Source organism: Panthera pardus, unplaced genomic scaffold (assembly GCF_024362965.1).
Source record: "Panthera pardus isolate Hobbes unplaced genomic scaffold, ASM2436296v1 HiC_scaffold_4, whole genome shotgun sequence".
Lineage (NCBI taxonomy): Eukaryota > Metazoa > Chordata > Mammalia > Carnivora > Felidae > Panthera > Panthera pardus.
In genome coordinates this window covers 9,339,518-9,352,927 of record NW_026526969.1, presented here as the reverse complement: position 1 = coordinate 9,352,927, position 13,410 = coordinate 9,339,518, and the positions used below count along the sequence as shown (strand labels likewise).

At 39.8% G+C, this 13,410-nt stretch overlaps 1 protein-coding gene across 4 annotated transcripts in view; it reads right to left on the bottom strand.

Moving 5' to 3' along the window:
- Nucleotides 1–13,410, bottom strand: part of GJC3 (gap junction protein gamma 3) — an 80,088-nt gene that overhangs the window by 22,683 nt on the left and 43,995 nt on the right. The window contains exons 2-3 of one of the 4 annotated variants that reach the window (XM_053893813.1): nt 12,586–12,628; nt 3,788–3,870 (exon numbers count right to left, since the gene is read on the bottom strand). The exons of 2 other annotated variants lie outside the window; for them this stretch is intronic. The gene's annotated coding sequence lies outside the window, so the exon portion shown is untranslated. The remainder of the gene's footprint in view (nt 1–3,787; nt 3,871–12,585; nt 12,629–13,410) is intronic. One more of the 4 variants, XM_019422682.2, reaches the window with a different exon arrangement.

The following is a 13,410-nucleotide window of genomic DNA, read 5'->3' as shown; positions in this document are numbered from 1 at the left end:
AGTATAATTAATTTATTTAAATTTAAAAACTGAAACCCCATAAAATACTTTTCTGTTAAATACTGCTTTGTTGTTTTAGTAGGACAATATTGCCTTTAACCATGCATTGCATAAGATATTATTGTTACATTGTTGTGCAAATATCAGGAATGTGCATTGTTTCTGGTAATTCACATAAACATATCACTGATATGCCAATAGATTAATTCACTTCAATGATTCAATTTAATTTTCTACTTACCAATGTAATACACAATGTATTTATTTATAGTGGTAGTTAAATTGAAGTACTTTATTTTATTTATATATATATATATATATATAGTATTTAATTATAATATAATTAAATTATTTTACTAGTTTTTTGTTTTTTTTTTTAATTTTTTTTCAACGTTTTTTATTTATTTTTGGGACAGAGAGAGACAGAGCATGAACGGGGGAGGGGCAGAGAGAGAGGGAGACACAGAATCGGAAACAGGCTCCAGGCTCTGAGCCATCAGCCCAGAGCCCGACGCGGGGCTCGAACTCACGGGCCGCGAGATCGTGACCTGGCTGAAGTCGGACGCTTAACCGACTGCGCCACCCAGGCGCCCCTTACTAGTTTTAAAAAAAATAAATGGGAGGGGCGCCTGGGTGGCTTAGTCGGTTAAGCGTCTGACTTCGGCTCAGGTCATGATCTCGCGGTCTGTGAGTTCGAGCCCCGCATTGGGCTCTGTGCTGACCGCTCAGAGCCTTGAACCTGTTTCAGATTCTGAGTCTCCCTCTCTCTCTGACCCTCCCCCGTTCATGCTCTGTCTCTCTCTGTCTCAAAAATAAATAAACGTTAAAAAAAATTTAAAAAAAAAAATAAATAAATAAAAAATAAATGGGACAACATGCATGTGACTCTTGATCTCCAGGTTGTGAGTTCAAGCCACACACTGGGTGTAGAGATTACTTAAAAATCAATCAAGGGCCACCTGGGTGGCTCAGTTGGTTGAGCATCTGACTCTTGATTTTCCTCAGGCCATGATCTCACAGGTTCTTGAGTTTGAGCCCCACATCAGGCTCTGTGCTGGCGGCATGGAGCCTGCTCAGGATTTTCTGTTTCCCTCTCTCTGCCCCTACCCCACTCACTCTCACTCTCTCTCTCTCTCTCAAAAATAAATAGACATTCAAAAAATAAAAATAAATAAAGTCAATCAATAAAAATAGGGATCAATTTTTAAATTTAAAATGAAGGCACACTACTGATATAGAATCAAGTGGAGATAAAGAACTTAGCATTTTACTTAATTGTAGAGAATAATCTGATGATGTCTGACTCTTGATTTGGTTTGGGTCATCATCTCATGGTTTGTGAGATCAAGCCCTCCATTGGGTTCTGTGTTAACAATGTGGAGCCTGCTTGGAATTCTCTCTCCCTCTCTGTCTCTCTGCCCCTCCCCTGCAAACACACCTGTGCTCGCTCTCTCTCTTTCTCTCTCTCTCTCAAAATAAATCAGATGAATCATGTGATAAAAAGAGACACTACCCAATTAATATTTTGGGTACATTTCATCTCAGTATACTTCCAAATTCATGAAAAAATATTGTCAAGTCATGGCCTAAAAAAAAAATCAAACTTTCAGCATAGATATTTTATAGTCTTTTACAACTATCAAAGAAGAATTTCAGCTAGAAATTAAAAAAATATATATTTACTATCACAATGGACAGTTCTCTAGATGTTTCCCTTGTGTTTTGTTTCACTGTGTGATACATATTGAAAATATTTGTGTTCAGTTTTCCGAAGCAGACTCTAAGAAAATCATCATGGGGGCGCCTGGGTGGCTCAGTCAGTTGAGCATCCGACTTCGGTCCAGGTCATGATCTCACAGCTTGTGAGTTCAAGCCCCATGTCGGGCTCTGTGCTGACAGCTCAGAGCCTGGAGCCTGCTTTGGATTCTGTGTCTCCCTCTGTCTCTGCCCCTAACCCACTCGCATCTTGTCTCTGTCTCTCTCAAAAATAAATAAACATTAAAAAAATTTAAAAAAAAAAAAAAAAAAAGAAAATCATCATGAATACAGTTGATAAATCCACTGAATATAATGTGCAAATACTGTAAGTCATCACTGGTTTGTGGAACGGCTGTAATAAATAGAAGAAATTAATTCAATGATCTTGTACTCTTTGCTAATGCTTATTGGTTGAGCCGTGGAAGAGTTTTGCAAAGATTTACCATATTGATAATGCTAATGTAAGGTTTTCTTGAAACAAAAGAAATGCTTGCCAAAGATTCAATAATCAAAGACCAAAATAATGGCACTGTGATTCATGCTTCCCCACTGATATCATACCACAGATGAACAAACTAATTTTGAAGCTCCAAATAAAAGAAAAACATATTTGTGAAATAGCCAGAGATATGAGAATTCATGTCAGTTTAAACTTTTTGAAATCTAATAATGATTTTACACATCATATATACACATATATATACATATATATACATATATGTATACACATATATGTATATATATGTGTATATGTGTGTGTGTGTGTGTATATAATTTTAATTCCAGGACAGTTAACATACAGTGCTAATATTCGTTTCAAGTGTACAATACAGGGATTCAACAATTCTATACATTACTCAGTGCTCATTGTGATAAGTATTTTACACATTTTTCTAACATTGAATCAGTATGGACACTTAATCAGATCAATAGCTATTTACCACATAAGAGAAGCTGTGTTATTTTGCTCTACTAAAATATACTACATCTGGCCCAGTGGCTAAAATCTGGGACTCCTACTTAGTTAATTCTCCAGTGGTCTACCATCATCTGCCATTATCCATTCTGTCATCCATTATCTAGGGCCCAAACTAGTGAATTCAATGGGAATTTTATGGAGACCACCCCCATGCATTCCTTAACGAATTGGAGATGCTACCGATTTCCATTTCTCCTAGGATACAATATTGTTTTCTTTTATTTTTTTTAATGGTTACCTATTTTTGTGAGAGAGAAAGAGAAAGAGAGAGCATAGGCGGGGAGGGGGCAGAGACAGAGGGAGACAGAGAATCCCAAGCAGGCTCCCCACTGTCCACACAGAGACTGCTGTGGAGTTCAAATTCACAAACTGTGAGATCATGACCTGAGCCTAAATCAAGAGTCAGACACTTAATCTTCTGAGCCACCCAGGTGCCCCAATATTGTTTTCTACTTACTGTCTTGGCCTAGTGTGTGTTTGTCGGGAGGAGGGTCCATTTGGCCTATGCTACATACATTTGACCCTTGAACAACACAATGGTTAGGGACACTGACCCCTGCGCAGTCAAAAAATCCATGTAGGACTCTCCAAAAACTTAACTACAATTAGAACTGCAAGAGGTCGCTTTTTATTGCAATATACAATGTTCTGGAGAGACAAACTGCTCCCTGGGAGATGCTTAGCACCCCACGTTTTAAGCAGATGCTCACTCACACTTGAGCTCACTGCAGTAGCAACAGGAAGTGGCTGTGAAATCACTACAGAACAACATGTACTACAGTTAATTTTATGCAGTTAGGATTTAATGCTACACCTTTACATTTATTTACATTTCTTTCAACGGCAAATAGTACCATTTACAGTCTGTAAGTGTGTGCATATTTTTTGATAAATTTTAACTTTTTAAAATAAGATTTGTGGGGGCACCTTGCTGGCTCCATCAGTAAAGCATGTGACCCTTGATCTTGGGGTTGTGAGTTCGAGCCCCACGTTGGGTGTAGAGATTACTTAAAAATAAAATCTTTTAAGAAAATAATAAAATAGGGGCACCTGGCTGGCTCAGTCTGTAGAGCATGGGACTCTCAATCCTCAGGGCCTTGAGTTCAAGCCCCAAAATGGGCATAGATATTTATCTTTAAAATAAAATTTAAAAAATAATAATAATGAAATAAAAGATAAAATAGATTCATGTATTTTTATGGTGATAAATGATAAAGTATATTTGTATCTACACATATTTTATGCATCCCTTTTTATTTAAATTTTTCAATGTTTCTAGGCTACATGGTTTTTCTGTGGCTTTTTTCAAATTGTTGCAAATCTCCAAAAAATTTTTCCAGTATATTTATTGAAGAAAAGCCACATAGAAGTGGACTCACACAGTTCAAACCCAAACAACATGGGTTTCAGGGGTTTCCTTCCTTTTTATAGCTGAAAAATATTCCTGTGTGTGTGTGTGTGTGTGTGTGTGTGTGTGTGTGTGTGTATCACATCTTCTTTATTCATTCACCAAGATGGACATTTAAGTTGTTCCCACACCATGGCTATTGTAAATAACGCTGCAGTGAACATGGGAGTGCAGATATTACACTGTGATCCTGATTTCATTGTCTTTGGATATATACCCAGATGTGGAATTGCAAGATAATAATGTACTTCTATTTTTAATTTTTTTGAGAAACTGCCATACTTTTTTCCATAGTGGCTGTACCAATTTAAATTCCCACCAACAGTGCACCAGGGTTCTCTTTTCTCCACATCCAAACCAACATTTATTATCTCTTGTCTTTTTCATAATAGCCATTCTGACAGGTGTGAAGTGATATCTCACTGTGGTTTTTATTTGCAGTTCCCTGATGATTAGTAATGTTGAGCACCTTTTTAAAGAAATGTTTACTTATTTATTTTTGAGAGAGACAGAGAGATCACAAGCAGGGGAGGGGCAGAGAAAGAGGAAGAGAGAGAATCTCAAGCAGGCTCCACACTATCAGTGCGAGCCTGTCGCGGGGCTTGAACTCACGAACTGTGAGATCCTGACCTGAGCTGAAACCAAGAGTCAGACATTGAACCAACCGAGCCACTCAGGCACCCTGAGCACCTTTTGATATATTTGTTGGCCATTTGTATATCTTCTCTGGGAAGAAAAAAGTCTATTCAAGTCCTCTGTACTTTTTTAAGTTTATTTGTTTTGTTTTGTTTTTTTTAGTAACCTCTATACCCAACGTGAGGCTTGAACTTACAACCCCGAGATCAAGAGTCGCATGCTCTTTCAACTGAGTCGGCCAGGCACCCCACCCCTGCACATTTTTAAATTGGATTGTTTGGGGGCGGTGGGGGGGTTGTTCTAAGTTACATGACTTCCTTGTATATTTTGGATATTAACCCATTATCAGATAGATTGGGTTTGCAAATATTTCTTCCCATTCCATAGGCTACCTTTTCATTTTGTTGATTGTTTCTTTTGCTGCACAGAAACCTTTAAGTTTGATGTAGTCCCACTTATTTATTTTACTTTTGTTACTGGTGCTTTTGGTGTCACATCTGAAAAATCATTGCCAAGATAAACATCAAGAAGATGGTGCTCTATGTTTTCTCCTGGGAGTTCTATAATTTCAGGTCTTATGCTTAAGTCCTTAATTCATTTTCAGTTAATTTTTGTGAGTGATGTAGTAAGGTAAGGAAAGGTCCAGTCTCATTCTTTTGCAAGTGAATATTCAGTTTTCCCAACACCATTTATTAAAGAGACTATCCTTTCCTCATTGAGTATGCTTGGCTCTCTTGTCAAATATTAGGTGGCCATAGATGCATGGGTTTATGTCTGGGCTCTTGATTCTGTTCCATTGGTCAACGTGTCTGTTTTTAATGTCAGTGCTATATCTTTTGATTACTATAGCCTTGTAATATAGCTTGAAATCAGGAAGTGGGAGGCCTCAAGCTTTGTTCTTTCTCAAGATTGCTTTAGCTATTTGAGGTCTATTGTGGTTCCATACAAATTGTAGCTTTGTTTTTTTCTATTTCTTTGAAAAATGCCATTAGAAGTTTGATAGGGATTGCATTGACTGTATAGACAGATTTGGGTAGTATGGACATTTTAACAATATTAACTCTTCCAATGCATGAACGTGGGATATATTTCCAATTATTTGTGTCTTCAGTTTTATTTATCAAAGTCTTACAGTTTTTGATATATAGACCTTTCACTTCCTTAGTTAAATTTGTTCATAAGTATCTTATTGTTTTTTATGTTATTGTAAATGGAATTGTTTCTTTATTTCTTTCTCATCTAGCTTGTTGTTAGAATCTGGAAACACACTGATTTTTGTATGTTGATTTTGTATCCTGCAACTTTACTGAACTCATTGATTAATTCTAACAGTTTTTTGGTGGAGTCTTTAGGATTTTCTATACACAAGATCATGTTAGCAGCAAACAGAAACAGTTTTACTTCTACCTTTCCAATTTGGATGCCTTTTATTTCTTTTTCTCGCCTAATTGCTCTAACTAGGATTTCCACTACTGTGTTGAATAGGAGTAGTGAGATGACATCTTTTTCTTGTTCCTGGTGTTAGGGGGAAAGCACTCAACCCTATCACTGTTGAGTATGATGTTAGCTATGGGTTTGTAATATATGGCCTTTATTATGTTGAGATGTGTTCCTTCTATGCCCAATTTGTTGAGAATTTTTATCATGAAAGGACATTGAATTTTGCCAAATGTTTTTTTCTTTATCTATTGAGATGATCATATGATTTTTGTCTTTCATTCTATTAGTGTGGTTTTATCACGTTTATTGAGTTGCATATGGTGCATGAGCCTTGCATCCCAGGGATAAATCCCACTTGGTCTTGGTGTTTAATCCTTTTAATTTGCTGTTGAATTCGGTTTGCTAGTATTTTGTTGAGAATGTTTGTATCTATTTTCATCAGAGATATTGGTCTATAGTTTTTTCTTGTAATACCCTTACCTGGTTTTGGTATCCAGGTAATGCTGACCTTGTAAAATGAGTTTGGAAGTACTTCCTCCTTTTCTATTTTTTGGAAGAGTTTGAGAAGAACTGACATTAATTTTTTTTTTTTTTTTTTAATTTTTGGTAGAATTCACCCATGAGGCCATCTGGTCCTGGGCTTTTTCTTTTTTTTTTTTAATGTTTATTTATTTTGAGAGAGAGACAGAGAACATGAGCAGAGGAGAAACAGAGAGAGAAACACAGAATCCAAAGCAGACTCCAGGCTCTAAGCTGTCAGCACAGAGCTTGATCAGGGCTCGAACTCACAAACCATGAGATTATGACCTGAGCCAAAGTCAGATGCTCATCAGACTAAGTCACCCAGGTGCCCCATCCTGGGCTTTTTATTGTTGGGGGTGGGGTTTCTGATCACTGATTTAATCTCCTTACTTATCTCCTTATGTATCTTACTTATTAGTCTGTTCAGATTTTCTATTCATGATTCAGACTTGGTAGGTTGTCTGTTTCTAGGAATTTATCCATTTCTTCTAGGTTATCCAATTTGTTGATGTATAATGGTTCATTCTAGTCTCATATACTCCTTTGTATTTTTGTGGTATCAGTTGTAGTATCCCCACTTTCATTTGTAATTTTATTTGAGTTCTGTCTCTTTTTTTCTTGGTAAGACTAGCTAAAGGTTTGTTAATTTTGTTTATCCTTTTTTTTTAAAAAAAAAAGCTCTTAGTTTTCATTCATCTTTTCTATTGTGTTTCTGGTCCCTGTTTCATTTATTTCTACTCTGAAAGAGGCAGGATGGGAACTAAGGGTGGCTCTAGGGTCAGACTCTTAGTCCTCTGCCAAACCACTTCTCAAGGAGGAGGAGCTACTGAGTCAGGTGCCTTTTGCACATCTTTGCATACTGCTTGTAATCATCTCCTTGGAAACCAAGAGCCGTGACCCCACATTCAGGGTTATACAGATGGTCCGCCAGAGTGACCAAAGTCCTTGTTTAAATGTCTGAAGTGGGGGTGGAAAGTGGGGAGGTGCACAGAGCCTGGGGAATAGGGACACTTTTCAAAGTTGCATGAATTTCTCCAGATTCTTCAATGGCTCCATTTATAAATGTCCCCAGTGCCCGGGTCAGTGTGGGTATCAAGGGAGGAGACTAAGTTTGGTGCAGGGCCGGGGGGAGTAGTAGGAGAAGGGGGTTTTTGCCTAGTTATTTCTAAACTTCTGACAAGATCCTAAAGCACCAAGACAAACTTCTCTTTCACAATAAGTTTCTGAGGGTTGGTGCCAAGAAAGAAGCCCCTGAGGGTCGAGAGAGCTCTCCTCCCACTTCTTTATTCCACCAAACAATGCCTTCTTTGTCTCTCCTCTTCCCACCAAAAGAGACCAGCCTCCTCCCACAGCCGTATGTTGTTGACATGTGCCATGACCTGGAGCAGCAGGGTGCAGGGATCACCCAAGGGTAGGGAGTAAAAAGAAGTTTGGAGGCCTGGCATCTCTGTAACCCACCTCTATGGGAGGAGAAACCTTTCTTCTCTCCCTCCCTCCTTTGTTTTCACAGTTGGATATATCTATCTGGTTTGGAGGAGTATGAGAGGTCACCAGGAACAAGGGTTGAGGAGGGGTCAGCAGAAGTAAAGTATCAGAAGAAGAAGGAAAACATCTCCCCCAGAGAATTGAATACGGCAGCACTGGACCTAAGAGACCTGGAAAGAAGAGAGCTAAGCTAGTCCCGGACCCATCATCACAATGAAAATCTGGAGGAAACAAAAATATAAACCAACAATTTCTTAAGATTGTGCAGGTTTAAAATCTTTAACATTTACAAATAGTCAACAAATGTATTTCTCACCATTATGGAAAGAACTCAACTTAGCAACAAGTTTAACTCAAGAACTGATGATATAGAGGCAGCATCCTGGTTTTATTCCATGCTGATCCCATCTGGCTCATTTCTAGAATTTCTAGAAAATCCTCCTTCCTGCACTTTGTACTACGTAAAGGCAAGCTCTTGCCCATGCAAGAATGCAACGCTGAGAGATGGACAGGAAGGAAAGCCTGGAGACCAGAGGCCATGGTCAGCTGTTGATCCCGATGACCAAGTTTTTTCCTCCTTGATCTTCTGCTACCTCACAAAGGGACTCACAGTTGACCCATACCTCAAAATCCTCTCCACCTTGGTAGCTCCTTAGTCTGTGACTTTCTCTATGCCAGATTTTCCAGGCCTAGTGAAGTCTTTCCCAGGTTTTAGGTCACTGCCTGCTCCAACAATCAGGCCTTCTTTCTCCATGATTATAAAAGCAGAAATCCCCTGGGACTCTAGTGCCAAGTGGTAGGGATGGAGAACGAGAGGAAGGCCAAGTTCAGAAGACTAGAAAAGACATCTTTGAAAGACATCATGGACTATTCCAAGGTCAGAGAAGGCCAGTAGAATGAATGCTATGCTGTGTTCACAGCTCAAGGGATAATCCCTCGTAGGCATGAAGAGGGAAGTTAGCAAGAAGGCAATATCAGAGCCCCGAAAACCAACAAAAGACACAGTAGAAATACGCAGACACAACTCATCTACTTTCCTCCTCCCATCCTCACCCCCAGGCCTTAGCTCTCACACAAGAAGTGGTGTCAGAGCCAACTTTCATCCACGCACATCTGACTACACCCCTACCCATCTGAGGCTGATTCCACTTTAGAAAGCATCAGACTCACCCCTGCCCAGGGTTGTTGGGTGGAAAATGAGCTGACTTTGGGGTCATTCTGACCAAGGTTCACATGGTGGCTCTGCTACTCACTAGATATTTCATAGTGGCTTCATCAGGTGACTTAATCATCTGGACTGCTTTGTATCAACAACTCCTCTCATGGTTATTGTGAGAATTCCATTTTTAAAACCTAGCCTATGTAAGCTGCATGGGGACAAGGGATAGTGTCTCTTGATCTGCCCTGTTCCCCCGTTGCCAAGGACATTACTCGGCATTTAGAACTTACTCATTAAATATGGTCCATAGTTCATAGTCCATTTGTGGTTTTTACTGAATGTTTTCCTTGCCATTGACTGTTACAGTCACGTGGAACCCTAAGGATCCTCCAGGCCATTTTACATAAGAGGAAGCAGACCCAGAATAAATCGTTTCTGTAGGTCATACAGATTGCAAGATGCAAAGCAAGAGGCCAGTTCCTCATACCCAGTAAACTATTGATACCAAGCACAAAATTAGAGACTAAGAGTGGGAGTAGAGAACAAAATGCCCCAAAAGCTGCAGGGAATCTGGAATCTCCAGGAGGATGAACCAGAAAAAGAGCCTGGATCATAAGTAGGAGTGATTAGGGCACAGAGGACTGGAAAGGACATTACCTGGAACAGAAAACTTGTGGTCAGAAGTCATGAGTAATAGATGATAAATAAAGAGAGGAAGAGGGGGCCCCAAGGTAATTATAATAGATGGCATTTATTAAGCAAGTGCTATGTACCAAGTACCTGTGATCTTATTTAATTCTCACCAAAAAACACATCAGAGATAAAACTATTACTATTAATATCCATTTTAACAATGAGGAAATTGAAGCAGAGAAGAATTAAGTAATCTCCTCAAGGTCACAAATGTAGCAGGTGATGGTGGCACTGGGGATCAAACCCAGACATGCTTTCTGTAAAACCTGGATCATTGACCAAAACTCTCACCATATTAGGAGTTATTGTTTTGAGTAATCAGAAGGAGGGAGGAGGAAGCCCTAGGTAGGGATTATATTGATCCCAGAGACTGGCTACTCAGAGAGGATAAAACAAAGGGGCATTGTTGAAAATGGGTGGGGGAGATGGGGACATTCGGAATTTGGGATAGGGCCAGTAAAAAAATAAAGGAGCAGACATAATCACTGCACAACCATAAAACTGAACAGTTGAAATCTTACGTTGAATGGAAAGAAAAATTGCAAATAATATAAAGACTAAAAATAATTTTTATTTGGTTCTGGAATACCTACAAATGTTGTGTCTGGTGCTCTCAGCAGTCACAAGATATCCAAAGAAATAAATTCTGTTCAACTGACTCAAGAGCATCCTCAGATCTGATTTTCCTCTCCCAGCCCACCAATAAGCTCTCTCTTGTGGCAAATGGGAGATTACCTTTAAGACTCAAGAAACACCAACCCAAGTGGAAATGTCTGACTTGGACCTTAATGATGTGGGGATATTAGGTTTATAGGTCTACTGCAGTTACAGAAGGCCAGCAGTGAGGACTGGATCATCCTGTTTGCCCTGCAGTGGTAGACCAGCTTTCCCAAAATTGCACCAGCATGTCTATGCAAAAGGAGCCTTCCCTGCTCAACCCCCCTCCGCCAAGACTGGAGTACACAGGCGGGTTGATCACCTTGGCACACAAAATCCCCTCTGCCAGTGGGAATCCACATGCAGACAGGAGGGGTGTGGGACCATCCCTGAGGCAGGTGCTTGTCAGAGTCTGGAATTTAGCCCTACTTGCAAGCCCATAAATTAACTGTTACTATTTCGTGGATGCTGGCAGAAGACAGGAGAACCTTCGGACACAAAGGACTGTTGGTCATGGCACATCAGGCAGTATGAACATCACATTGGCCAGAGTTACCCTGTGCCCCTAAATCCCAGGCAGTATCTCTGAAGGACCCAGATGGATGTTATATAAGCAGTAGGCTTGTGTACGTTACAGTCAAGGAACACTGAACTTGGGAAAGGCATGCTTTTCTCATGAACTGTCTTGAGCCTGATCTTTTTCCAAAGGGCATCTCTTGAGGTTGCTCACTGCAAACACTACCCTGCGAAATGGCCCAGGTGGTGACCACACAGGGCTTGGCATTCTTGACATGCCCGGTAAGAACATGCAAGAAGCTCAAGCTCAAGACCCATGGCAGATTGCCCTGCCCAGCAGACACCCCTGAACCCCCCTACCTCTGCACTGGGTTGACCAGTTGTCGCCATGAGCTCTGCAACTCACAAAATGATTGCTCTGCTGGCAAGGCAGGATTGTATCCCAAAGGTACTGACACACTGATCTTTGGCAACTCTCTGCATGTGTTGCAATGAGATTAATATGATTGGTGAGGAGTTTGAAGTTGAATAAGAACATAGAAAAGTAATGACTTAGCGGCTCCATTGAAAACAAAAGTTTGTGTGGAAAAGTAAAATAATTATAGTTGATTGCATAACAGAGCTGTAAAGGTATTACATAGTCATAATAATGAAAACAATGAATATAGATCTAACCTAAGTTCTCATATATAATATTTATATTAGGGGGATGGATGATGGGAAGTGGGTGTGTGTGATGGAGGCTGGCAAAAGAAAGAAGGTAAATCATCTCTTCCAGAATATCTAGGATATCTATATACATCTATATAATGCCTGACACTGAAATATCAAGAAAGCATTTTATTCAAAAACATGGAGGTATACATCTCCAAAATAACCAGCTAAAAAGATATGAAAATCATTGAATGAAAAATAAAGAAAAAATATTTTGGAAATCATTTTACTTTGCATAAACCAGGCATTGAAAAAATACTTACTGTCCTTAAGTAAAGAATTTTCACTGGGAATGGTTGACAGAAAAGAGAAGAACTGCAGAAAGATCATGCAATTGGAAGTAACAATGTGGAAATTTCATTTCTAAGTAATCTCTATACCCAACGTGGGGCTTGAACTTAACCCCAAGCTCAAGAGTTGAGCACTCTACAAACTGAGCCAACCAGGCACCCCTGGAAATTTATTTTGAACACAAATTTGACTCAATCCTCAACTGCTTTTATAGCTTTATAGGATAAAATCAATAATAAAAACTAAAATAAAATAAAATAAAATAAAATAAAATATAAAATAAAAAAATATGAAGCCAGACTAGCTGGCTGTGTATGGAGGCCCTACCTTCAGGGTCTCACACCTTCCAGGGAATGTTGGGTTGAAAGCTCTAGAGTAAAAACAAAGAAAAAAAGACATCAAATTCAACAAAGAAATCCCAGCCTGAGCACCCTTGGACCCTGTAGCCCTGGACAGCAGTAAAAAATGGGAATCAGAGAACATCCCAGTGAAGTGGCTGAGGTCTACCTGGAGGCGGAGTACTCTGACCTGTTCAGAGTGAGCGCCTACTACCTGGACTAAGCATTCACTGCTTCTTATGTTCTACTCGCCAGCAACGAGCATGAGAAGGACCAAGGAACCTCGAGAAGAGAGGACACAGCACGCAGAAGACCCTGCAGAATAGAAAGAGGGCTTAGAAGTATGCAATGGTGTTCCTCAGAATCCTACTTTAGCCACTATACGTATTCTCAAAAGCTCTGGGTTCAGGACGAGAATGGGGACAGGGAGAGACATTGCCAGCCAGCACACTCGTGAGACTCAAGGAAGGTGCCTAAGTTCAGATTCTGTCCTTATCCTGAGCTCCCTAGGGAGAAACTGGCCTGGATAAGCCAGCTCCTTCAGATCTCTTGCCCAATAGTACTTTCTCTTACACCGAATTGGGTGAGCCATATGCAAAAATACGGTCTTTGATATTTAGTCATGGAAGAAAACCCAAATAACTCAGAAGGAAATAACTCAGCCAGTGATATGTCAAAGCAACTTTGGGCTCTTTGAACAAATTGAAAGAACACATGACAAAAGAAAAATTTCAGATCAATAAGGAAACCCAAAGTCCACAGAACAGGCCAGGGCTAAGGCAGACTGAAATGTGAGACCCCGTCCCACCCAGGA